At 37.1% G+C, this 22,612-nt stretch overlaps 18 non-coding genes across 18 annotated transcripts; all 18 read left to right on the forward strand.

Annotated features, from left to right (window-relative positions):
- The first annotated feature begins 33 nt into the window (after window positions 1-33).
- On the forward strand, window positions 34-106 carry trnam-cau (transfer RNA methionine (anticodon CAU)). The gene has a single exon. It is a non-coding gene; the product is annotated as a tRNA-Met (tRNA).
- Window positions 107-806: 700 nt separating this feature from the next.
- Window positions 807-879, forward strand: trnam-cau (transfer RNA methionine (anticodon CAU)). The gene has a single exon. It is a non-coding gene; the product is annotated as a tRNA-Met (tRNA).
- A 1,088-nt stretch (window positions 880-1,967) lies between these two features.
- trnam-cau (transfer RNA methionine (anticodon CAU)) lies at window positions 1,968-2,040 on the forward strand. The gene has a single exon. It is a non-coding gene; the product is annotated as a tRNA-Met (tRNA).
- Window positions 2,041-2,740: 700 nt separating this feature from the next.
- trnam-cau (transfer RNA methionine (anticodon CAU)) lies at window positions 2,741-2,813 on the forward strand. Its single transcript has one exon. It is a non-coding gene; the product is annotated as a tRNA-Met (tRNA).
- Window positions 2,814-3,901: 1,088 nt separating this feature from the next.
- Window positions 3,902-3,974, forward strand: trnam-cau (transfer RNA methionine (anticodon CAU)). Its single transcript has one exon. It is a non-coding gene; the product is annotated as a tRNA-Met (tRNA).
- Window positions 3,975-4,674: 700 nt separating this feature from the next.
- Window positions 4,675-4,747, forward strand: trnam-cau (transfer RNA methionine (anticodon CAU)). Its single transcript has one exon. It is a non-coding gene; the product is annotated as a tRNA-Met (tRNA).
- Window positions 4,748-6,996: 2,249 nt separating this feature from the next.
- On the forward strand, window positions 6,997-7,069 carry trnam-cau (transfer RNA methionine (anticodon CAU)). The gene has a single exon. It is a non-coding gene; the product is annotated as a tRNA-Met (tRNA).
- Window positions 7,070-7,769: 700 nt separating this feature from the next.
- On the forward strand, window positions 7,770-7,842 carry trnam-cau (transfer RNA methionine (anticodon CAU)). Its single transcript has one exon. It is a non-coding gene; the product is annotated as a tRNA-Met (tRNA).
- A 2,249-nt stretch (window positions 7,843-10,091) lies between these two features.
- trnam-cau (transfer RNA methionine (anticodon CAU)) lies at window positions 10,092-10,164 on the forward strand. Its single transcript has one exon. It is a non-coding gene; the product is annotated as a tRNA-Met (tRNA).
- A 1,088-nt stretch (window positions 10,165-11,252) lies between these two features.
- On the forward strand, window positions 11,253-11,325 carry trnam-cau (transfer RNA methionine (anticodon CAU)). The gene has a single exon. It is a non-coding gene; the product is annotated as a tRNA-Met (tRNA).
- Window positions 11,326-12,414: 1,089 nt separating this feature from the next.
- On the forward strand, window positions 12,415-12,487 carry trnam-cau (transfer RNA methionine (anticodon CAU)). Its single transcript has one exon. It is a non-coding gene; the product is annotated as a tRNA-Met (tRNA).
- A 1,088-nt stretch (window positions 12,488-13,575) lies between these two features.
- Window positions 13,576-13,648, forward strand: trnam-cau (transfer RNA methionine (anticodon CAU)). The gene has a single exon. It is a non-coding gene; the product is annotated as a tRNA-Met (tRNA).
- A 2,634-nt stretch (window positions 13,649-16,282) lies between these two features.
- On the forward strand, window positions 16,283-16,355 carry trnam-cau (transfer RNA methionine (anticodon CAU)). The gene has a single exon. It is a non-coding gene; the product is annotated as a tRNA-Met (tRNA).
- Window positions 16,356-17,443: 1,088 nt separating this feature from the next.
- trnam-cau (transfer RNA methionine (anticodon CAU)) lies at window positions 17,444-17,516 on the forward strand. The gene has a single exon. It is a non-coding gene; the product is annotated as a tRNA-Met (tRNA).
- A 1,861-nt stretch (window positions 17,517-19,377) lies between these two features.
- trnam-cau (transfer RNA methionine (anticodon CAU)) lies at window positions 19,378-19,450 on the forward strand. The gene has a single exon. It is a non-coding gene; the product is annotated as a tRNA-Met (tRNA).
- Window positions 19,451-20,150: 700 nt separating this feature from the next.
- Window positions 20,151-20,223, forward strand: trnam-cau (transfer RNA methionine (anticodon CAU)). The gene has a single exon. It is a non-coding gene; the product is annotated as a tRNA-Met (tRNA).
- A 1,088-nt stretch (window positions 20,224-21,311) lies between these two features.
- On the forward strand, window positions 21,312-21,384 carry trnam-cau (transfer RNA methionine (anticodon CAU)). The gene has a single exon. It is a non-coding gene; the product is annotated as a tRNA-Met (tRNA).
- A 700-nt stretch (window positions 21,385-22,084) lies between these two features.
- On the forward strand, window positions 22,085-22,157 carry trnam-cau (transfer RNA methionine (anticodon CAU)). The gene has a single exon. It is a non-coding gene; the product is annotated as a tRNA-Met (tRNA).
- Window positions 22,158-22,612: the final 455 nt, after the last annotated feature.

Consider the following 22,612-nt stretch of genomic DNA (forward strand, 5'->3'; position numbering starts at 1 on the left):
ATTGGTATGAGCCTGAATAGTTATGTTATTGCTGCCTCGTTGGCGCAGTAGGCAGCGCGTCAGTCTCATAATCTGAAGGTCGTGAGTTCGAGCCTCACACGGGGCATAGTATTTTAGAAACTAACGAGTATCATGCATTGTAAAAATGTTTGTAAAAAAATCGGATACCAGTGCCCGGTTGAAAGAAACTTCATTTCCAGGCTGTCTTAATATACTGAAGGTAAGACTTGTGAGAATCTTGTGGCTTCTGAGAAGAAATGACTTGACAGCCATAAAACATGGTATTCTTAATTGAGTACAACAGTAGTTGGATTTATCATATTGATTTAACAAAATATGTGTTACGTGGATTTTTATTATACTTAATATCAATCTTTGCACAAAAATTGCTCTAAGCCTGAGTCTTGCTGTTCGCTGGTTCCCTCGTTGGTGCAGTAGGCAGCACTTCATTCTCATATTCTGAAGGTCGTAAATTCGAGCCTCACACGGGGCACAGAGTTTTAGAAACTATCCAGTATCATGCATTGTGCCAATGTTTGTAAAAGAAATCGGGTATCAGTGCCATGTGTAAAGATTCTTGATTTCCAGGTTATCTTAATATTCTGAAGGTATTACTCATGAGAATCTTGTGGCTTCTGAGAAGAAATGACTTGACAGCCATAACACATGGCATTCTTCATTGAGTTCAACAGTAGTTAAATTTTTCATATTGATTTAACATTATATGTGTAACATGGATTTCTATTATACATTAAATCGATCTAAGCGCAAAAATTGGTATGAGCCTGAATAGTTATGTTATTGCTGCCTCGTTGGCGCAGTAGGCAGCGCGTCAGTCTCATAATCTGAAGGTCGTGAGTTCGAGCCTCACACGGGGCATAGTATTTTAGAAACTAACGAGTATCATGCATTGTAAAAATGTTTGTAAAAAAATCGGATACCAGTGCCCGGTTGAAAGAAACTTCATTTCCAGGCTGTCTTAATATACTGAAGGTAAGACTTGTGAGAATCTTGTGGCTTCTGAGAAGAAATGACTTGACAGCCATAAAACATGGTATTCTTAATTGAGTACAACAGTAGTTGGATTTATCATATTGATTTAACAAAATATGTGTTACGTGGATTTTTATTATACTTAATATCAATCTTTGCACAAAAATTGCTCTAAGCCTGAGTCTTGCTGTTCGCTGGTTCCCTCGTTGGTGCAGTAGGCAGCACTTCATTCTCATATTCTGAAGGTCGTAAATTCGAGCCTCACACGGGGCACAGAGTTTTAGAAACTATCCAGTATCATGCATTGTGCCAATGTTTGTAAAAGAAATCGGGTATCAGTGCCATGTGTAAAGATTCTTGATTTCCAGGTTATCTTAATATTCTGAAGGTATTACTCATGAGAATCTTGTGGCTTCTGAGAAGAAATGACTTGACAGCCATAACACATGGCATTCTTCATTGAGTTCAACAGTAGTTAAATTTTTCATATTGATTTATCATAATATGTGTTACATGGATTTTTATTATACTTGATATCAATCTTAGCACAAAAAATGCTGTAAGCCTGACTCTTGCTGTTCAATGGTTCCCTTGTTGGTGCAGTAGGCAGCACTTCATTCTCATGATCTGAAGGTCGTGAGTTCGAGCCTCACTTGGGGCGCAGAGTTTAAGAAACTAAATTGTATCATGCATTGTAAAAATGTTTGTAAAAAAAATCGGATACCAGTGCCCGGTTTAAAGATTCTTGATTTCCAGGCTATCTTAATATTCCGAAGCTATTACTTATGAGAATCTTGTTGCTTCTGGGAAGAAATGACTTGACAGCCACAAAACATGGCATTCCTAATTGTGTACAACAGTAGTTCAATTTGTCATATTGATTTAACATTATATGTGTAACATGGATTTCTATTATACATTAAATTGATCTAAGCGCAAAAATTGGTATGAGCCTGAATAGTTATGTTATTGCTGCCTCGTTGGCGCAGTAGGCAGCGCGTCAGTCTCATAATCTGAAGGTCGTGAGTTCGAGCCTCACACGGGGCATAGTATTTTAGAAACTAACGAGTATCATGCATTGTAAAAATGTTTGTAAAAAAATCGGATACCAGTGCCCGGTTGAAAGAAACTTCATTTCCAGGCTGTCTTAATATACTGAAGGTAAGACTTGTGAGAATCTTGTGGCTTCTGAGAAGAAATGACTTGACAGCCATAAAACATGGTATTCTTAATTGAGTACAACAGTAGTTGGATTTATCATATTGATTTAACAAAATATGTGTTACGTGGATTTTTATTATACTTAATATCAATCTTTGCACAAAAATTGCTCTAAGCCTGAGTCTTGCTGTTCGCTGGTTCCCTCGTTGGTGCAGTAGGCAGCACTTCATTCTCATATTCTGAAGGTCGTAAATTCGAGCCTCACACGGGGCACAGAGTTTTAGAAACTATCCAGTATCATGCATTGTGCCAATGTTTGTAAAAGAAATCGGGTATCAGTGCCATGTGTAAAGATTCTTGATTTCCAGGTTATCTTAATATTCTGAAGGTATTACTCATGAGAATCTTGTGGCTTCTGAGAAGAAATGACTTGACAGCCATAACACATGGCATTCTTCATTGAGTTCAACAGTAGTTAAATTTTTCATATTGATTTAACATTATATGTGTAACATGGATTTCTATTATACATTAAATCGATCTAAGCGCAAAAATTGGTATGAGCCTGAATAGTTATGTTATTGCTGCCTCGTTGGCGCAGTAGGCAGCGCGTCAGTCTCATAATCTGAAGGTCGTGAGTTCGAGCCTCACACGGGGCATAGTATTTTAGAAACTAACGAGTATCATGCATTGTAAAAATGTTTGTAAAAAAATCGGATACCAGTGCCCGGTTGAAAGAAACTTCATTTCCAGGCTGTCTTAATATACTGAAGGTAAGACTTGTGAGAATCTTGTGGCTTCTGAGAAGAAATGACTTGACAGCCATAAAACATGGTATTCTTAATTGAGTACAACAGTAGTTGGATTTATCATATTGATTTAACAAAATATGTGTTACGTGGATTTTTATTATACTTAATATCAATCTTTGCACAAAAATTGCTCTAAGCCTGAGTCTTGCTGTTCGCTGGTTCCCTCGTTGGTGCAGTAGGCAGCACTTCATTCTCATATTCTGAAGGTCGTAAATTCGAGCCTCACACGGGGCACAGAGTTTTAGAAACTATCCAGTATCATGCATTGTGCCAATGTTTGTAAAAGAAATCGGGTATCAGTGCCATGTGTAAAGATTCTTGATTTCCAGGTTATCTTAATATTCTGAAGGTATTACTCATGAGAATCTTGTGGCTTCTGAGAAGAAATGACTTGACAGCCATAACACATGGCATTCTTCATTGAGTTCAACAGTAGTTAAATTTTTCATATTGATTTATCATAATATGTGTAACATGGATTTTTATTATACTTGATATCAATCTTAGCACAAAAAATGCTGTAAGCCTGATTCTTGCTGTTCAATGGTTCCCTTGTTGGTGCAGTAGGCAGCACTTCATTCTCATGATCTGAAGGTCGTGAGTTCGAGCCTCACTTGGGGCACAGAGTTTAAGAAACTAAATTGTATCATGCATTGTAAAAATGTTTGTAAAAAAAATCGGATACCAGTGCCCGGTTTAAAGATTCTTGATTTCCAGGCTATCTTAATATTCCGAAGCTATTACTTATGAGAATCTTGTTGCTTCTGGGAAGAAATGACTTGACAGCCACAAAACATGGCATTCCTAATTGTGTACAACAGTAGTTCAATTTGTCATATTGATTTAACATTATATGTGTAACATGGATTTCTATTATACATTAAATCGATCTAAGCGCAAAAATTGGTATGAGCCTGAATAGTTATGTTATTGCTGCCTCGTTGGCGCAGTAGGCAGCGCGTCAGTCTCATAATCTGAAGGTCGTGAGTTCGAGCCTCACACGGGGCATAGTATTTTAGAAACTAACGAGTATCATGCATTGTAAAAATGTTTGTAAAAAAATCGGATACCAGTGCCCGGTTGAAAGAAACTTCATTTCCAGGCTGTCTTAATATACTGAAGGTAAGACTTGTGAGAATCTTGTGGCTTCTGAGAAGAAATGACTTGACAGCCATAAAACATGGTATTCTTAATTGAGTACAACAGTAGTTGGATTTATCATATTGATTTAACAAAATATGTGTTACGTGGATTTTTATTATACTTAATATCAATCTTTGCACAAAAATTGCTCTAAGCCTGAGTCTTGCTGTTCGCTGGTTCCCTCGTTGGTGCAGTAGGCAGCACTTCATTCTCATATTCTGAAGGTCGTAAATTCGAGCCTCACACGGGGCACAGAGTTTTAGAAACTATCCAGTATCATGCATTGTGCCAATGTTTGTAAAAGAAATCGGGTATCAGTGCCATGTGTAAAGATTCTTGATTTCCAGGTTATCTTAATATTCTGAAGGTATTACTCATGAGAATCTTGTGGCTTCTGAGAAGAAATGACTTGACAGCCATAACACATGGCATTCTTCATTGAGTTCAACAGTAGTTAAATTTTTCATATTGATTTAACATTATATGTGTAACATGGATTTCTATTATACATTAAATCGATCTAAGCGCAAAAATTGGTATGAGCCTGAATAGTTATGTTATTGCTGCCTCGTTGGCGCAGTAGGCAGCGCGTCAGTCTCATAATCTGAAGGTCGTGAGTTCGAGCCTCACACGGGGCACAGTATTTTAGAAACTAACGAGTATCATGCATTGTAAAAATGTTTGTAAAAAAATCGGATACCAGTGCCCGGTTGAAAGAAACTTCATTTCCAGGCTGTCTTAATATACTGAAGGTAAGACTTGTGAGAATCTTGTGGCTTCTGAGAAGAAATGACTTGACAGCCATAAAACATGGTATTCTTAATTGAGTACAACAGTAGTTGGATTTATCATATTGATTTAACAAAATATGTGTTACGTGGATTTTTATTATACTTAATATCAATCTTTGCACAAAAATTGCTCTAAGCCTGAGTCTTGCTGTTCGCTGGTTCCCTCGTTGGTGCAGTAGGCAGCACTTCATTCTCATATTCTGAAGGTCGTAAATTCGAGCCTCACACGGGGCACAGAGTTTTAGAAACTATCCAGTATCATGCATTGTGCCAATGTTTGTAAAAGAAATCGGGTATCAGTGCCATGTGTAAAGATTCTTGATTTCCAGGTTATCTTAATATTCTGAAGGTATTACTCATGAGAATCTTGTGGCTTCTGAGAAGAAATGACTTGACAGCCATAACACATGGCATTCTTCATTGAGTTCAACAGTAGTTAAATTTTTCATATTGATTTATCATAATATGTGTTACATGGATTTTTATTATACTTGATATCAATCTTAGCACAAAAAATGCTGTAAGCCTGACTCTTGCTGTTCAATGGTTCCCTTGTTGGTGCAGTAGGCAGCACTTCATTCTCATGATCTGAAGGTCGTGAGTTCGAGCCTCACTTGGGGCGCAGAGTTTAAGAAACTAAATTGTATCATGCATTGTAAAAATGTTTGTAAAAAAAATCGGATACCAGTGCCCGGTTAAAAGATTCTTGATTTCCAGGCTATCTTAATATTCCGAAGCTATTACTTATGAGAATCTTGTTGCTTCTGGGAAGAAATGACTTGACAGCCACAAAACATGGCATTCCTAATTGTGTACAACAGTAGTTCAATTTGTCATATTGATTTAACATTATATGTGTAACATGGATTTCTATTATACATTAAATCGATCTAAGCGCAAAAATTGGTATGAGCCTGAATAGATATGTTATTGCTGCCTCGTTTGCGCAGTAGGTAGCGCGTCAGTCTCATAATCTGAAGGTCGTGAGTTCGAGCCTCACACGGGGCATAGTGTTTTAGAAACTAACGAGTATCATGCATTGTAAAAATGTTTGTAAAAAAATCGGATACCAGTGCCCGGTTGAAAGAAACTTCATTTCCAGGCTGTCTTAATATACTGAAGGTAAGACTTGTGAGAATCTTGTGGCTTCTGAGAAGAAATGACTTGACAGCCATAAAACATGGTATTCTTAATTGAGTACAACAGTAGTTGGATTTATCATATTGATTTAACAAAATATGTGTTACGTGGATTTTTATTATACTTAATATCAATCTTTGCACAAAAATTGCTCTAAGCCTGAGTCTTGCTGTTCGCTGGTTCCCTCGTTGGTGCAGTAGGCAGCACTTCATTCTCATATTCTGAAGGTCGTAAATTCGAGCCTCACACGGGGCACAGAGTTTTAGAAACTATCAAGTATCATGCATTGTGCCAATGTTTGTAAAAGAAATCGGGTATCAGTGCCATGTGTAAAGATTCTTGATTTCCAGGTTATCTTAATATTCTGAAGGTATTACTCATGAGAATCTTGTGGCTTCTGAGAAGAAATGACTTGACAGCCATAACACATGGCATTCTTCATTGAGTTCAACAGTAGTTAAATTTTTCATATTGATTTATCATAATATGTGTAACATGGATTTTTATTATACTTGATATCAATCTTAGCACAAAAAATGCTGTAAGCCTGATTCTTGCTGTTCAATGGTTCCCTTGTTGGTGCAGTAGGCAGCACTTCATTCTCATGATCTGAAGGTCGTGAGTTCGAGCCTCACTTGGGGCACAGAGTTTAAGAAACTAAATTGTATCATGCATTGTAAAAATGTTTGTAAAAAAAATCGGATACCAGTGCCCGGTTTAAAGATTCTTGATTTCCAGGCTATCTTAATATTCCGAAGCTATTACTTATGAGAATCTTGTTGCTTCTGGGAAGAAATGACTTGACAGCCACAAAACATGGCATTCCTAATTGTGTACAACAGTAGTTCAATTTGTCATATTGATTTAACATTATATGTGTAACATGGATTTCTATTATACATTAAATCGATCTAAGCGCAAAAATTGGTATGAGCCTGAATAGTTATGTTATTGCTGCCTCGTTGGCGCAGTAGGCAGCGCGTCAGTCTCATAATCTGAAGGTCGTGAGTTCGAGCCTCACACGGGGCATAGTATTTTAGAAACTAACGAGTATCATGCATTGTAAAAATGTTTGTAAAAAAATCGGATACCAGTGCCCGGTTGAAAGAAACTTCATTTCCAGGCTGTCTTAATATACTGAAGGTAAGACTTGTGAGAATCTTGTGGCTTCTGAGAAGAAATGACTTGACAGCCATAAAACATGGTATTCTTAATTGAGTACAACAGTAGTTGGATTTATCATATTGATTTAACAAAATATGTGTTACGTGGATTTTTATTATACTTAATATCAATCTTTGCACAAAAATTGCTCTAAGCCTGAGTCTTGCTGTTCGCTGGTTCCCTCGTTGGTGCAGTAGGCAGCACTTCATTCTCATATTCTGAAGGTCGTAAATTCGAGCCTCACACGGGGCACAGAGTTTTAGAAACTATCCAGTATCATGCATTGTGCCAATGTTTGTAAAAGAAATCGGGTATCAGTGCCATGTGTAAAGATTCTTGATTTCCAGGTTATCTTAATATTCTGAAGGTATTACTCATGAGAATCTTGTGGCTTCTGAGAAGAAATGACTTGACAGCCATAACACATGGCATTCTTCATTGAGTTCAACAGTAGTTAAATTTTTCATATTGATTTAACATTATATGTGTAACATGGATTTCTATTATACATTAAATCGATCTAAGCGCAAAAATTGGTATGAGCCTGAATAGTTATGTTATTGCTGCCTCGTTGGCGCAGTAGGCAGCGCGTCAGTCTCATAATCTGAAGGTCGTGAGTTCGAGCCTCACACGGGGCACAGTATTTTAGAAACTAACGAGTATCATGCATTGTAAAAATGTTTGTAAAAAAATCGGATACCAGTGCCCGGTTGAAAGAAACTTCATTTCCAGGCTGTCTTAATATACTGAAGGTAAGACTTGTGAGAATCTTGTGGCTTCTGAGAAGAAATGACTTGACAGCCATAAAACATGGTATTCTTAATTGAGTACAACAGTAGTTGGATTTATCATATTGATTTAACAAAATATGTGTTACGTGGATTTTTATTATACTTAATATCAATCTTTGCACAAAAATTGCTCTAAGCCTGAGTCTTGCTGTTCGCTGGTTCCCTCGTTGGTGCAGTAGGCAGCACTTCATTCTCATATTCTGAAGGTCGTAAATTCGAGCCTCACACGGGGCACAGAGTTTTAGAAACTATCCAGTATCATGCATTGTGCCAATGTTTGTAAAAGAAATCGGGTATCAGTGCCATGTGTAAAGATTCTTGATTTCCAGGTTATCTTAATATTCTGAAGGTATTACTCATGAGAATCTTGTGGCTTCTGAGAAGAAATGACTTGACAGCCATAACACATGGCATTCTTCATTGAGTTCAACAGTAGTTAAATTTTTCATATTGATTTATCATAATATGTGTTACATGGATTTTTATTATACTTGATATCAATCTTAGCACAAAAAATGCTGTAAGCCTGACTCTTGCTGTTCAATGGTTCCCTTGTTGGTGCAGTAGGCAGCACTTCATTCTCATGATCTGAAGGTCGTGAGTTCGAGCCTCACTTGGGGCGCAGAGTTTAAGAAACTAAATTGTATCATGCATTGTAAAAATGTTTGTAAAAAAAATCGGATACCAGTGCCCGGTTAAAAGATTCTTGATTTCCAGGCTATCTTAATATTCCGAAGCTATTACTTATGAGAATCTTGTTGCTTCTGGGAAGAAATGACTTGACAGCCACAAAACATGGCATTCCTAATTGTGTACAACAGTAGTTCAATTTGTCATATTGATTTAACATTATATGTGTAACATGGATTTCTATTATACATTAAATCGATCTAAGCGCAAAAATTGGTATGAGCCTGAATAGATATGTTATTGCTGCCTCGTTTGCGCAGTAGGTAGCGCGTCAGTCTCATAATCTGAAGGTCGTGAGTTCGAGCCTCACACGGGGCATAGTGTTTTAGAAACTAACGAGTATCATGCATTGTAAAAATGTTTGTAAAAAAATCGGATACCAGTGCCCGGTTGAAAGAAACTTCATTTCCAGGCTGTCTTAATATACTGAAGGTAAGACTTGTGAGAATCTTGTGGCTTCTGAGAAGAAATGACTTGACAGCCATAAAACATGGTATTCTTAATTGAGTACAACAGTAGTTGGATTTATCATATTGATTTAACAAAATATGTGTTACGTGGATTTTTATTATACTTAATATCAATCTTTGCACAAAAATTGCTCTAAGCCTGAGTCTTGCTGTTCGCTGGTTCCCTCGTTGGTGCAGTAGGCAGCACTTCATTCTCATATTCTGAAGGTCGTAAATTCGAGCCTCACACGGGGCACAGAGTTTTAGAAACTATCAAGTATCATGCATTGTGCCAATGTTTGTAAAAGAAATCGGGTATCAGTGCCATGTGTAAAGATTCTTGATTTCCAGGTTATCTTAATATTCTGAAGGTATTACTCATGAGAATCTTGTGGCTTCTGAGAAGAAATGACTTGACAGCCATAACACATGGCATTCTTCATTGAGTTCAACAGTAGTTAAATTTTTCATATTGATTTATCATAATATGTGTAACATGGATTTTTATTATACTTGATATCAATCTTAGCACAAAAAATGCTGTAAGCCTGATTCTTGCTGTTCAATGGTTCCCTTGTTGGTGCAGTAGGCAGCACTTCATTCTCATGATCTGCAGGTCGTGAGTTCGAGCCTCACTTGGGGCACAGAGTTTAAGAAACTAAATTGTATCATGCATTGTAAAAATATTTGTAAAAAAAATCGGATACCAGTGCCCGGTTTAAAGATTCTTGATTTCCAGGCTATCTTAATATTCCGAAGCTATTACTTATGAGAATCTTGTTGCTTCTGGGAAGAAATGACTTGACAGCCACAAAACATGGCATTCCTAATTGTGTACAACAGTAGTTCAATTTGTCATATTGATTTAACATTATATGTGTAACATGGATTTCTATTATACATTAAATCGATCTAAGCGCAAAAATTGGTATGAGCCTGAATAGATATGTTATTGCTGCCTCGTTGGCGCAGTAGGTAGCGCGTCAGTCTCATAATCTGAAGGTCGTGAGTTCGAGCCTCACACGGGGCATAGTGTTTTAGAAACTAACGAGTATCATGCATTGTAAAAATGTTTGTAAAAAAATTGGATACCAGTGCCCGGTTGAAAGAAACTTCATTTCCAGGCTGTCTTAATATACTGAAGGTAAGACTTGTGAGAATCTTGTGGCTTCTGAGAAGAAATGACTTGACAGCCATAAAACATGGTATTCTTAATTGAGTACAACAGTCGTTGGATTTATCATATTGATTTAACAAAATATGTGTTACGTGGATTTTTATTATACTTAATATCAATCTTTGCACAAAAATTGCTCTAAGCCTGAGTCTTGCTGTTCGCTGGTTCCCTCGTTGGTGCAGTAGGCAGCACTTCATTCTCATATTCTGAAGGTCGTAAATTCGAGCCTCACACGGGGCACAGAGTTTTAGAAACTATCAAGTATCATGCATTGTGCCAATGTTTGTAAAAGAAATCGGGTATCAGTGCCATGTGTAAAGATTCTTGATTTCCAGGTTATCTTAATATTCTGAAGGTATTACTCATGAGAATCTTGTGGCTTCTGAGAAGAAATGACTTGACAGCCATAACACATGGCATTCTTCATTGAGTTCAACAGTAGTTAAATTTTTCATATTGATTTATCATAATATGTGTAACATGGATTTTTATTATACTTGATATCAATCTTAGCACAAAAAATGCTGTAAGCCTGATTCTTGCTGTTCAATGGTTCCCTTGTTGGTGCAGTAGGCAGCACTTCATTCTCATGATCTGCAGGTCGTGAGTTCGAGCCTCACTTGGGGCACAGAGTTTAAGAAACTAAATTGTATCATGCATTGTAAAAATGTTTGTAAAAAAAATCGGATACCAGTGCCCGGTTTAAAGATTCTTGATTTCCAGGCTATCTTAATATTCCGAAGCTATTACTTATGAGAATCTTGTTGCTTCTGGGAAGAAATGACTTGACAGCCACAAAACATGGCATTCCTAATTGTGTACAACAGTAGTTCAATTTGTCATATTGATTTAACATTATATGTGTAACATGGATTTCTATTATACATCAAATCGATCTAAGCGCAAAAATTGGTATGAGCCTGAATAGTTATGTTATTGCTGCCTCGTTGGCGCAGTAGGCAGCGCGTCAGTCTCATAATCTGAAGGTCGTGAGTTCGAGCCTCACACGGGGCATAGTGTTTTAGAAACTAACGAGTATCATGCATTGTAAAAATGTTTGTAAAAAAATCGGATACCAGTGCCCGGTTGAAAGAAACTTCATTTCCAGGCTGTCTTAATATACTGAAGGTAAGACTTGTGAGAATCTTGTGGCTTCTGAGAAGAAATGACCTGACAGCCATAAAACATGGTATTCTTAATTGAGTACAACAGTAGTTGGATTTATCATATCGATTTAACAAAATATGTGTTACGTGGATTTTTATTATACTTAATATCAATCTTTGCACAAAAATTGCTCTAAGCCTGAGTCTTGCTGTTCGCTGGTTCCCTCGTTGGTGCAGTAGGCAGCACTTCGTTCTCATATTCTGAAGGTCGTAAATTCGAGCCTCACACGGGGCACAGAGTTTTAGAAACTATCAAGTACCATGCATTGTGCCAATGTTTGTAAAAGAAATCGGGTATCAGTGCCATGTGTAAAGATTCTTGATTTCCAGGTTATCTTAATATTCTGAAGGTATTACTCATGAGAATCTTGTGGCTTCTGAGAAGAAATGACTTGACAGCCATAACACATGGCATTCTTCATTGAGTTCAACAGTAGTTAAATTTTTTCATATTGATTTATCATAATATGTGTAACATGGATTTTTATTATACTTGATATCAATCTTAGCACAAAAAATGCTGTAAGCCTGATTCTTGCTGTTCAATGGTTCCCTTGTTGGTGCAGTAGGCAGCACTTCATTCTCATGATCTGAAGGTCGTGAGTTCGAGCCTCACTTGGGGCACAGAGTTTAAGAAACTAAATTGTATCATGCATTGTAAAAATGTTTGTACAAAAAATCGGATACCAGTGCCCGGTTTAAAGATTCTTGATTTCCAGGCTATCTTAATATTCCGAAGCTATTACTTATGAGAATCTTGTTGCTTCTGGGAAGAAATGACTTGACAGCCACAAAACATGGCATTCCTAATTGTGTACAACAGTAGTTCAATTTGTCATATTGATTTAACATTATATGTGTAACATGGATTTCTATTATACATCAAATCGATCTAAGCGCAAAAATTGGTATGAGCCTGAATAGTTGTGTTATTGCTGCCTCGTTGGCGCAGTAGGCAGCGCGTCAGTCTCATAATCTGAAGGTCGTGAGTTCGAGCCTCACACGGGGCATAGTGTTTTAGAAACTAACGAGTATCATGCATTGTAAAAATGTTTGTAAAAAAATCGGATACCAGTGCCCGGTTGAAAGAAACTTCATTTCCAGGCTGTCTTAATATACTGAAGGTAAGACTTGTGAGAATCTTGTGGCTTCTGAGAAGAAATGACTTGACAGCCATAAAACATGGTATTCTTAATTGAGTACAACAGTAGTTGGATTTATCATATTGATTTAACAAAATATGTGTTACGTGGATTTTTATTATACTTAATATCAATCTTTGCACAAAAATTGCTCTAAGCCTGAGTCTTGCTGTTCGCTGGTTCCCTCGTTGGTGCAGTAGGCAGCACTTCGTTCTCATATTCTGAAGGTCGTAAATTCGAGCCTCACACGGGGCACAGAGTTTTAGAAACTATCAAGTATCATGCATTGTGCCAATGTTTGTAAAAGAAATCGGGTATCAGTGCCATGTGTAAAGATTCTTGATTTCCAGGTTATCTTAATATTCTGAAGGTATTACTCATGAGAATCTTGTGGCTTCTGAGAAGAAATGACTTGACAGCCATAACACATGGCATTCTTCATTGAGTTCAACAGTAGTTAAATTTTTCATATTGATTTATCATAATATGTGTAACATGGATTTTTATTATACTTGATATCAATCTTAGCACAAAAAATGCTGTAAGCCTGATTCTTGCTGTTCAATGGTTCCCTTGTTGGTGCAGTAGGCAGCACTTCATTCTCATGATCTGAAGGTCGTGAGTTCGAGCCTCACTTGGGGCACAGAGTTTAAGAAACTAAATTGTATCATGCATTGTAATAATGTTTGTAAAAAAAATCGGATACCAGTGCCCGGTTTAAAGATTCTTGATTTCCAGGCTATCTTAATATTCCGAAGCTATTACTTATGAGAATCTTGTTGCTTCTGGGAAGAAATGACTTGACAGCCACAAAACATGGCATTCCTAATTGTGTACAACAGTAGTTCAATTTGTCATATTGATTTAACATTATATGTGTAACATGGATTTCTATTATACATTAAATTGATCTAAGCGCAAAAATTGGTATGAGCCTGAATAGTTATGTTATTGCTGCCTCGTTGGCGCAGTAGGCAGCGCGTCAGTCTCATAATCTGAAGGTCGTGAGTTCGAGCCTCACACGGGGCATAGTATTTTAGAAACTAACGAGTATCATGCATTGTAAAAATGTTTGTAAAAAAATCGGATACCAGTGCCCGGTTGAAAGAAACTTCATTTCCAGGCTGTCTTAATATACTGAAGGTAAGACTTGTGAGAATCTTGTGGCTTCTGAGAAGAAATGACTTGACAGCCATAAAACATGGTATTCTTAATTGAGTACAACAGTAGTTGGATTTATCATATTGATTTAACAAAATATGTGTTACGTGGATTTTTATTATACTTAATATCAATCTTTGCACAAAAATTGCTCTAAGCCTGAGTCTTGCTGTTCGCTGGTTCCCTCGTTGGTGCAGTAGGCAGCACTTCATTCTCATATTCTGAAGGTCGTAAATTCGAGCCTCACACGGGGCACAGAGTTTTAGAAACTATCCAGTATCATGCATTGTGCCAATGTTTGTAAAAGAAATCGGGTATCAGTGCCATGTGTAAAGATTCTTGATTTCCAGGTTATCTTAATATTCTGAAGGTATTACTCATGAGAATCTTGTGGCTTCTGAGAAGAAATGACTTGACAGCCATAACACATGGCATTCTTCATTGAGTTCAACAGTAGTTAAATTTTTCATATTGATTTAACATTATATGTGTAACATGGATTTCTATTATACATTAAATCGATCTAAGCGCAAAAATTGGTATGAGCCTGAATAGTTATGTTATTGCTGCCTCGTTGGCGCTGTAGGCAGCGCGTCAGTCTCATAATCTGAAGGTCGTGAGTTCGAGCCTCACACGGGGCATAGTATTTTAGAAACTAACGAGTATCATGCATTGTAAAAATGTTTGTAAAAAAATCGGATACCAGTGCCCGGTTGAAAGAAACTTCATTTCCAGGCTGTCTTAATATACTGAAGGTAAGACTTGTGAGAATCTTGTGGCTTCTGAGAAGAAATGACTTGACAGCCATAAAACATGGTATTCTTAATTGAGTACAACAGTAGTTGGATTTATCATATTGATTTAACAAAATATGTGTTACGTGGATTTTTATTATACTTAATATCAATCTTTGCACAAAAATTGCTCTAAGCCTGAGTCTTGCTGTTCGCTGGTTCCCTCGTTGGTGCAGTAGGCAGCACTTCATTCTCATATTCTGAAGGTCGTAAATTCGAGCCTCACACGGGGCACAGAGTTTTAGAAACTATCCAGTATCATGCATTGTGCCAATGTTTGTAAAAGAAATCGGGTATCAGTGCCATGTGTAAAGATTCTTGATTTCCAGGTTATCTTAATATTCTGAAGGTATTACTCATGAGAATCTTGTGGCTTCTGAGAAGAAATGACTTGACAGCCATAACACATGGCATTCTTCATTGAGTTCAACAGTAGTTAAATTTTTCATATTGATTTAACATTATATGTGTAACATGGATTTCTATTATACATTAAATCGATCTAAGCGCAAAAATTGGTATGAGCCTGAATTGTTATGTTATTGCTGCCTCGTTGGCGCTGTAGGCAGCGCGTCAGTCTCATAATCTGAAGGTCGTGAGTTCGAGCCTCACACGGGGCATAGTATTTTAGAAACTAACGAGTATCATGCATTGTAAAAATGTTTGTAAAAAAATCGGATACCAGTGCCCGGTTGAAAGAAACTTCATTTCCAGGCTGTCTTAATATACTGAAGGTAAGACTTGTGAGAATCTTGTGGCTTCTGAGAAGAAATGACTTGACAGCCATAAAACATGGTATTCTTAATTGAGTACAACAGTAGTTGGATTTATCATATTGATTTAACAAAATATGTGTTACGTGGATTTTTATTATACTTAATATCAATCTTTGCACAAAAATTGCTCTAAGCCTGAGTCTTGCTGTTCGCTGGTTCCCTCGTTGGTGCAGTAGGCAGCACTTCATTCTCATATTCTGAAGGTCGTAAATTCGAGCCTCACACGGGGCACAGAGTTTTAGAAACTATCCAGTATCATGCATTGTGCCAATGTTTGTAAAAGAAATCGGGTATCAGTGCCATGTGTAAAGATTCTTGATTTCCAGGTTATCTTAATATTCTGAAGGTATTACTCATGAGAATCTTGTGGCTTCTGAGAAGAAATGACTTGACAGCCATAACACATGGCATTCTTCATTGAGTTCAACAGTAGTTAAATTTTTCATATTGATTTATCATAATATGTGTAACATGGATTTTTATTATACTTGATATCAATCTTAGCACAAAAAATGCTGTAAGCCTGATTCTTGCTGTTCAATGGTTCCCTTGTTGGTGCAGTAGGCAGCACTTCATTCTCATGATCTGAAGGTCGTGAGTTCGAGCCTCACTTGGGGCACAGAGTTTAAGAAACTAAATTGTATCATGCATTGTAAAAATGTTTGTAAAAAAAATCGGATACCAGTGCCCGGTTTAAAGATTCTTGATTTCCAGGCTATCTTAATATTCCGAAGCTATTACTTATGAGAATCTTGTTGCTTCTGGGAAGAAATGACTTGACAGCCACAAAACATGGCATTCCTAATTGTGTACAACAGTAGTTCAATTTGTCATATTGATTTAACATTATATGTGTAACATGGATTTCTATTATACATTAAATCGATCTAAGCGCAAAAATTGGTATGAGCCTGAATAGTTATGTTATTGCTGCCTCGTTGGCGCAGTAGGCAGCGCGTCAGTCTCATAATCTGAAGGTCGTGAGTTCGAGCCTCACACGGGGCATAGTATTTTAGAAACTAACGAGTATCATGCATTGTAAAAATGTTTGTAAAAAAATCGGATACCAGTGCCCGGTTGAAAGAAACTTCATTTCCAGGCTGTCTTAATATACTGAAGGTAAGACTTGTGAGAATCTTGTGGCTTCTGAGAAGAAATGACTTGACAGCCATAAAACATGGTATTCTTAATTGAGTACAACAGTAGTTGGATTTATCATATTGATTTAACAAAATATGTGTTACGTGGATTTTTATTATACTTAATATCAATCTTTGCACAAAAATTGCTCTAAGCCTGAGTCTTGCTGTTCGCTGGTTCCCTCGTTGGTGCAGTAGGCAGCACTTCGTTCTCATATTCTGAAGGTCGTAAATTCGAGCCTCACACGGGGCACAGAGTTTTAGAAACTATCAAGTATCATGCATTGTGCCAATGTTTGTAAAAGAAATCGGGTATCAGTGCCATGTGTAAAGATTCTTGATTTCCAGGTTATCTTAATATTCTGAAGGTATTACTCATGAGAATCTTGTGGCTTCTGAGAAGAAATGACTTGACAGCCATAACACATGGCATTCTTCATTGAGTTCAACAGTAGTTAAATTTTTCATATTGATTTATCATAATATGTGTAACATGGATTTTTATTATACTTGATATCAATCTTAGCACAAAAAATGCTGTAAGCCTGATTCTTGCTGTTCAATGGTTCCCTTGTTGGTGCAGTAGGCAGCACTTCATTCTCATGATCTGAAGGTCGTGAGTTCGAGCCTCACTTGGGGCACAGAGTTTAAGAAACTAAATTGTATCATGCATTGTAATAATGTTTGTAAAAAAAATCGGATACCAGTGCCCGGTTTAAAGATTCTTGATTTCCAGGCTATCTTAATATTCCGAAGCTATTACTTATGAGAATCTTGTTGCTTCTGGGAAGAAATGACTTGACAGCCACAAAACATGGCATTCCTAATTGTGTACAACAGTAGTTCAATTTGTCATATTGATTTAACATTATATGTGTAACATGGATTTCTATTATACATTAAATTGATCTAAGCGCAAAAATTGGTATGAGCCTGAATAGTTATGTTATTGCTGCCTCGTTGGCGCAGTAGGCAGCGCGTCAGTCTCATAATCTGAAGGTCGTGAGTTCGAGCCTCACACGGGGCATAGTATTTTAGAAACTAACGAGTATCATGCATTGTAAAAATGTTTGTAAAAAAATCGGATACCAGTGCCCGGTTGAAAGAAACTTCATTTCCAGGCTGTCTTAATATACTGAAGGTAAGACTTGTGAGAATCTTGTGGCTTCTGAGAAGAAATGACTTGACAGCCATAAAACATGGTATTCTTAATTGAGTACAACAGTAGTTGGATTTATCATATTGATTTAACAAAATATGTGTTACGTGGATTTTTATTATACTTAATATCAATCTTTGCACAAAAATTGCTCTAAGCCTGAGTCTTGCTGTTCGCTGGTTCCCTCGTTGGTGCAGTAGGCAGCACTTCATTCTCATATTCTGAAGGTCGTAAATTCGAGCCTCACACGGGGCACAGAGTTTTAGAAACTATCCAGTATCATGCATTGTGCCAATGTTTGTAAAAGAAATCGGGTATCAGTGCCATGTGTAAAGATTCTTGATTTCCAGGTTATCTTAATATTCTGAAGGTATTACTCATGAGAATCTTGTGGCTTCTGAGAAGAAATGACTTGACAGCCATAACACATGGCATTCTTCATTGAGTTCAACAGTAGTTAAATTTTTCATATTGATTTAACATTATATGTGTAACATGGATTTCTATTATACATTAAATCGATCTAAGCGCAAAAATTGGTATGAGCCTGAATAGTTATGTTATTGCTGCCTCGTTGGCGCTGTAGGCAGCGCGTCAGTCTCATAATCTGAAGGTCGTGAGTTCGAGCCTCACACGGGGCATAGTATTTTAGAAACTAACGAGTATCATGCATTGTAAAAATGTTTGTAAAAAAATCGGATACCAGTGCCCGGTTGAAAGAAACTTCATTTCCAGGCTGTCTTAATATACTGAAGGTAAGACTTGTGAGAATCTTGTGGCTTCTGAGAAGAAATGACTTGACAGCCATAAAACATGGTATTCTTAATTGAGTACAACAGTAGTTGGATTTATCATATTGATTTAACAAAATATGTGTTACGTGGATTTTTATTATACTTAATATCAATCTTTGCACAAAAATTGCTCTAAGCCTGAGTCTTGCTGTTCGCTGGTTCCCTCGTTGGTGCAGTAGGCAGCACTTCATTCTCATATTCTGAAGGTCGTAAATTCGAGCCTCACACGGGGCACAGAGTTTTAGAAACTATCCAGTATCATGCATTGTGCCAATGTTTGTAAAAGAAATCGGGTATCAGTGCCATGTGTAAAGATTCTTGATTTCCAGGTTATCTTAATATTCTGAAGGTATTACTCATGAGAATCTTGTGGCTTCTGAGAAGAAATGACTTGACAGCCATAACACATGGCATTCTTCATTGAGTTCAACAGTAGTTAAATTTTTCATATTGATTTATCATAATATGTGTAACATGGATTTTTATTATACTTGATATCAATCTTAGCACAAAAAATGCTGTAAGCCTGATTCTTGCTGTTCAATGGTTCCCTTGTTGGTGCAGTAGGCAGCACTTCATTCTCATGATCTGAAGGTCGTGAGTTCGAGCCTCACTTGGGGCACAGAGTTTAAGAAACTAAATTGTATCATGCATTGTAAAAATGTTTGTAAAAAAAATCGGATACCAGTGCCCGGTTTAAAGATTCTTGATTTCCAGGCTATCTTAATATTCCGAAGCTATTACTTATGAGAATCTTGTTGCTTCTGGGAAGAAATGACTTGACAGCCACAAAACATGGCATTCCTAATTGTGTACAACAGTAGTTCAATTTGTCATATTGATTTAACATTATATGTGTAACATGGATTTCTATTATACATTAAATCGATCTAAGCGCAAAAATTGGTATGAGCCTGAATAGTTATGTTATTGCTGCCTCGTTGGCGCAGTAGGCAGCGCGTCAGTCTCATAATCTGAAGGTCGTGAGTTCGAGCCTCACACGGGGCATAGTATTTTAGAAACTAACGAGTATCATGCATTGTAAAAATGTTTGTAAAAAAATCGGATACCAGTGCCCGGTTGAAAGAAACTTCATTTCCAGGCTGTCTTAATATACTGAAGGTAAGACTTGTGAGAATCTTGTGGCTTCTGAGAAGAAATGACTTGACAGCCATAAAACATGGTATTCTTAATTGAGTACAACAGTAGTTGGATTTATCATATTGATTTAACAAAATATGTGTTACGTGGATTTTTATTATACTTAATATCAATCTTTGCACAAAAATTGCTCTAAGCCTGAGTCTTGCTGTTCGCTGGTTCCCTCGTTGGTGCAGTAGGCAGCACTTCATTCTCATATTCTGAAGGTCGTAAATTCGAGCCTCACACGGGGCACAGAGTTTTAGAAACTATCCAGTATCATGCATTGTGCCAATGTTTGTAAAAGAAATCGGGTATCAGTGCCATGTGTAAAGATTCTTGATTTCCAGGTTATCTTAATATTCTGAAGGTATTACTCATGAGAATCTTGTGGCTTCTGAGAAGAAATGACTTGACAGCCATAACACATGGCATTCTTCATTGAGTTCAACAGTAGTTAAATTTTTCATATTGATTTAACATTATATGTGTAACATGGATTTCTATTATACATTAAATCGATCTAAGCGCAAAAATTGGTATGAGCCTGAATAGTTATGTTATTGCTGCCTCGTTGGCGCAGTAGGCAGCGCGTCAGTCTCATAATCTGAAGGTCGTGAGTTCGAGCCTCACACGGGGCATAGTATTTTAGAAACTAACGAGTATCATGCATTGTAAAAATGTTTGTAAAAAAATCGGATACCAGTGCCCGGTTGAAAGAAACTTCATTTCCAGGCTGTCTTAATATACTGAAGGTAAGACTTGTGAGAATCTTGTGGCTTCTGAGAAGAAATGACTTGACAGCCATAAAACATGGTATTCTTAATTGAGTACAACAGTAGTTGGATTTATCATATTGATTTAACAAAATATGTGTTACGTGGATTTTTATTATACTTAATATCAATCTTTGCACAAAAATTGCTCTAAGCCTGAGTCTTGCTGTTCGCTGGTTCCCTCGTTGGTGCAGTAGGCAGCACTTCATTCTCATATTCTGAAGGTCGTAAATTCGAGCCTCACACGGGGCACAGAGTTTTAGAAACTATCCAGTATCATGCATTGTGCCAATGTTTGTAAAAGAAATCGGGTATCAGTGCCATGTGTAAAGATTCTTGATTTCCAGGTTATCTTAATATTCTGAAGGTATTACTCATGAGAATCTTGTGGCTTCTGAGAAGAAATGACTTGACAGCCATAACACATGGCATTCTTCATTGAGTTCAACAGTAGTTAAATTTTTCATATTGATTTATCATAATATGTGTTACATGGATTTTTATTATACTTGATATCAATCTTAGCACAAAAAATGCTGTAAGCCTGACTCTTGCTGTTCAATGGTTCCCTTGTTGGTGCAGTAGGCAGCACTTCATTCTCATGATCTGAAGGTCGTGAGTTCGAGCCTCACTTGGGGCGCAGAGTTTAAGAAACTAAATTGTATCATGCATTGTAAAAATGTTTGTAAAAAAAATCGGATACCAGTGCCCGGTTTAAAGATTCTTGATTTCCAGGCTATCTTAATATTCCGAAGCTATTACTTATGAGAATCTTGTTGCTTCTGGGAAGAAATGACTTGACAGCCACAAAACATGGCATTCCTAATTGTGTACAACAGTAGTTCAATTTGTCATATTGATTTAACATTATATGTGTAACATGGATTTCTATTATACATTAAATTGATCTAAGCGCAAAAATTGGTATGAGCCTGAATAGTTATGTTATTGCTGCCTCGTTGGCGCAGTAGGCAGCGCGTCAGTCTCATAATCTGAAGGTCGTGAGTTCGAGCCTCACACGGGGCATAGTATTTTAGAAACTAACGAGTATCATGCATTGTAAAAATGTTTGTAAAAAAATCGGATACCAGTGCCCGGTTGAAAGAAACTTCATTTCCAGGCTGTCTTAATATACTGAAGGTAAGACTTGTGAGAATCTTGTGGCTTCTGAGAAGAAATGACTTGACAGCCATAAAACATGGTATTCTTAATTGAGTACAACAGTAGTTGGATTTATCATATTGATTTAACAAAATATGTGTTACGTGGATTTTTATTATACTTAATATCAATCTTTGCACAAAAATTGCTCTAAGCCTGAGTCTTGCTGTTCGCTGGTTCCCTCGTTGGTGCAGTAGGCAGCACTTCATTCTCATATTCTGAAGGTCGTAAATTCGAGCCTCACACGGGGCACAGAGTTTTAGAAACTATCCAGTATCATGCATTGTGCCAATGTTTGTAAAAGAAATCGGGTATCAGTGCCATGTGTAAAGATTCTTGATTTCCAGGTTATCTTAATATTCTGAAGGTATTACTCATGAGAATCTTGTGGCTTCTGAGAAGAAATGACTTGACAGCCATAACACATGGCATTCTTCATTGAGTTCAACAGTAGTTAAATTTTTCATATTGATTTAACATTATATGTGTAACATGGATTTCTATTATACATTAAATCGATCTAAGCGCAAAAATTGGTATGAGCCTGAATAGTTATGTTATTGCTGCCTCGTTGGCGCAGTAGGCAGCGCGTCAGTCTCATAATCTGAAGGTCGTGAGTTCGAGCCTCACACGGGGCATAGTATTTTAGAAACTAACGAGTATCATGCATTGTAAAAATGTTTGTAAAAAAATCGGATACCAGTGCCCGGTTGAAAGAAACTTCATTTCCAGGCTGTCTTAATATACTGAAGGTAAGACTTGTGAGAATCTTGTGGCTTCTGAGAAGAAATGACTTGACAGCCATAAAACATGGTATTCTTAATTGAGTACAACAGTAGTTGGATTTATCATATTGATTTAACAAAATATGTGTTACGTGGATTTTTATTATACTTAATATCAATCTTTGCACAAAAATTGCTCTAAGCCTGAGTCTTGCTGTTCGCTGGTTCCCTCGTTGGTGCAGTAGGCAGCACTTCATTCTCATATTCTGAAGGTCGTAAATTCGAGCCTCACACGGGGCACAGAGTTTTAGAAACTATCCAGTATCATGCATTGTGCCAATGTTTGTAAAAGAAATCGGGTATCAGTG

Source organism: Gadus macrocephalus, chromosome 18 (genome assembly GCF_031168955.1).
Source record: "Gadus macrocephalus chromosome 18, ASM3116895v1".
Classification (NCBI taxonomy): domain Eukaryota; kingdom Metazoa; phylum Chordata; class Actinopteri; order Gadiformes; family Gadidae; genus Gadus; species Gadus macrocephalus.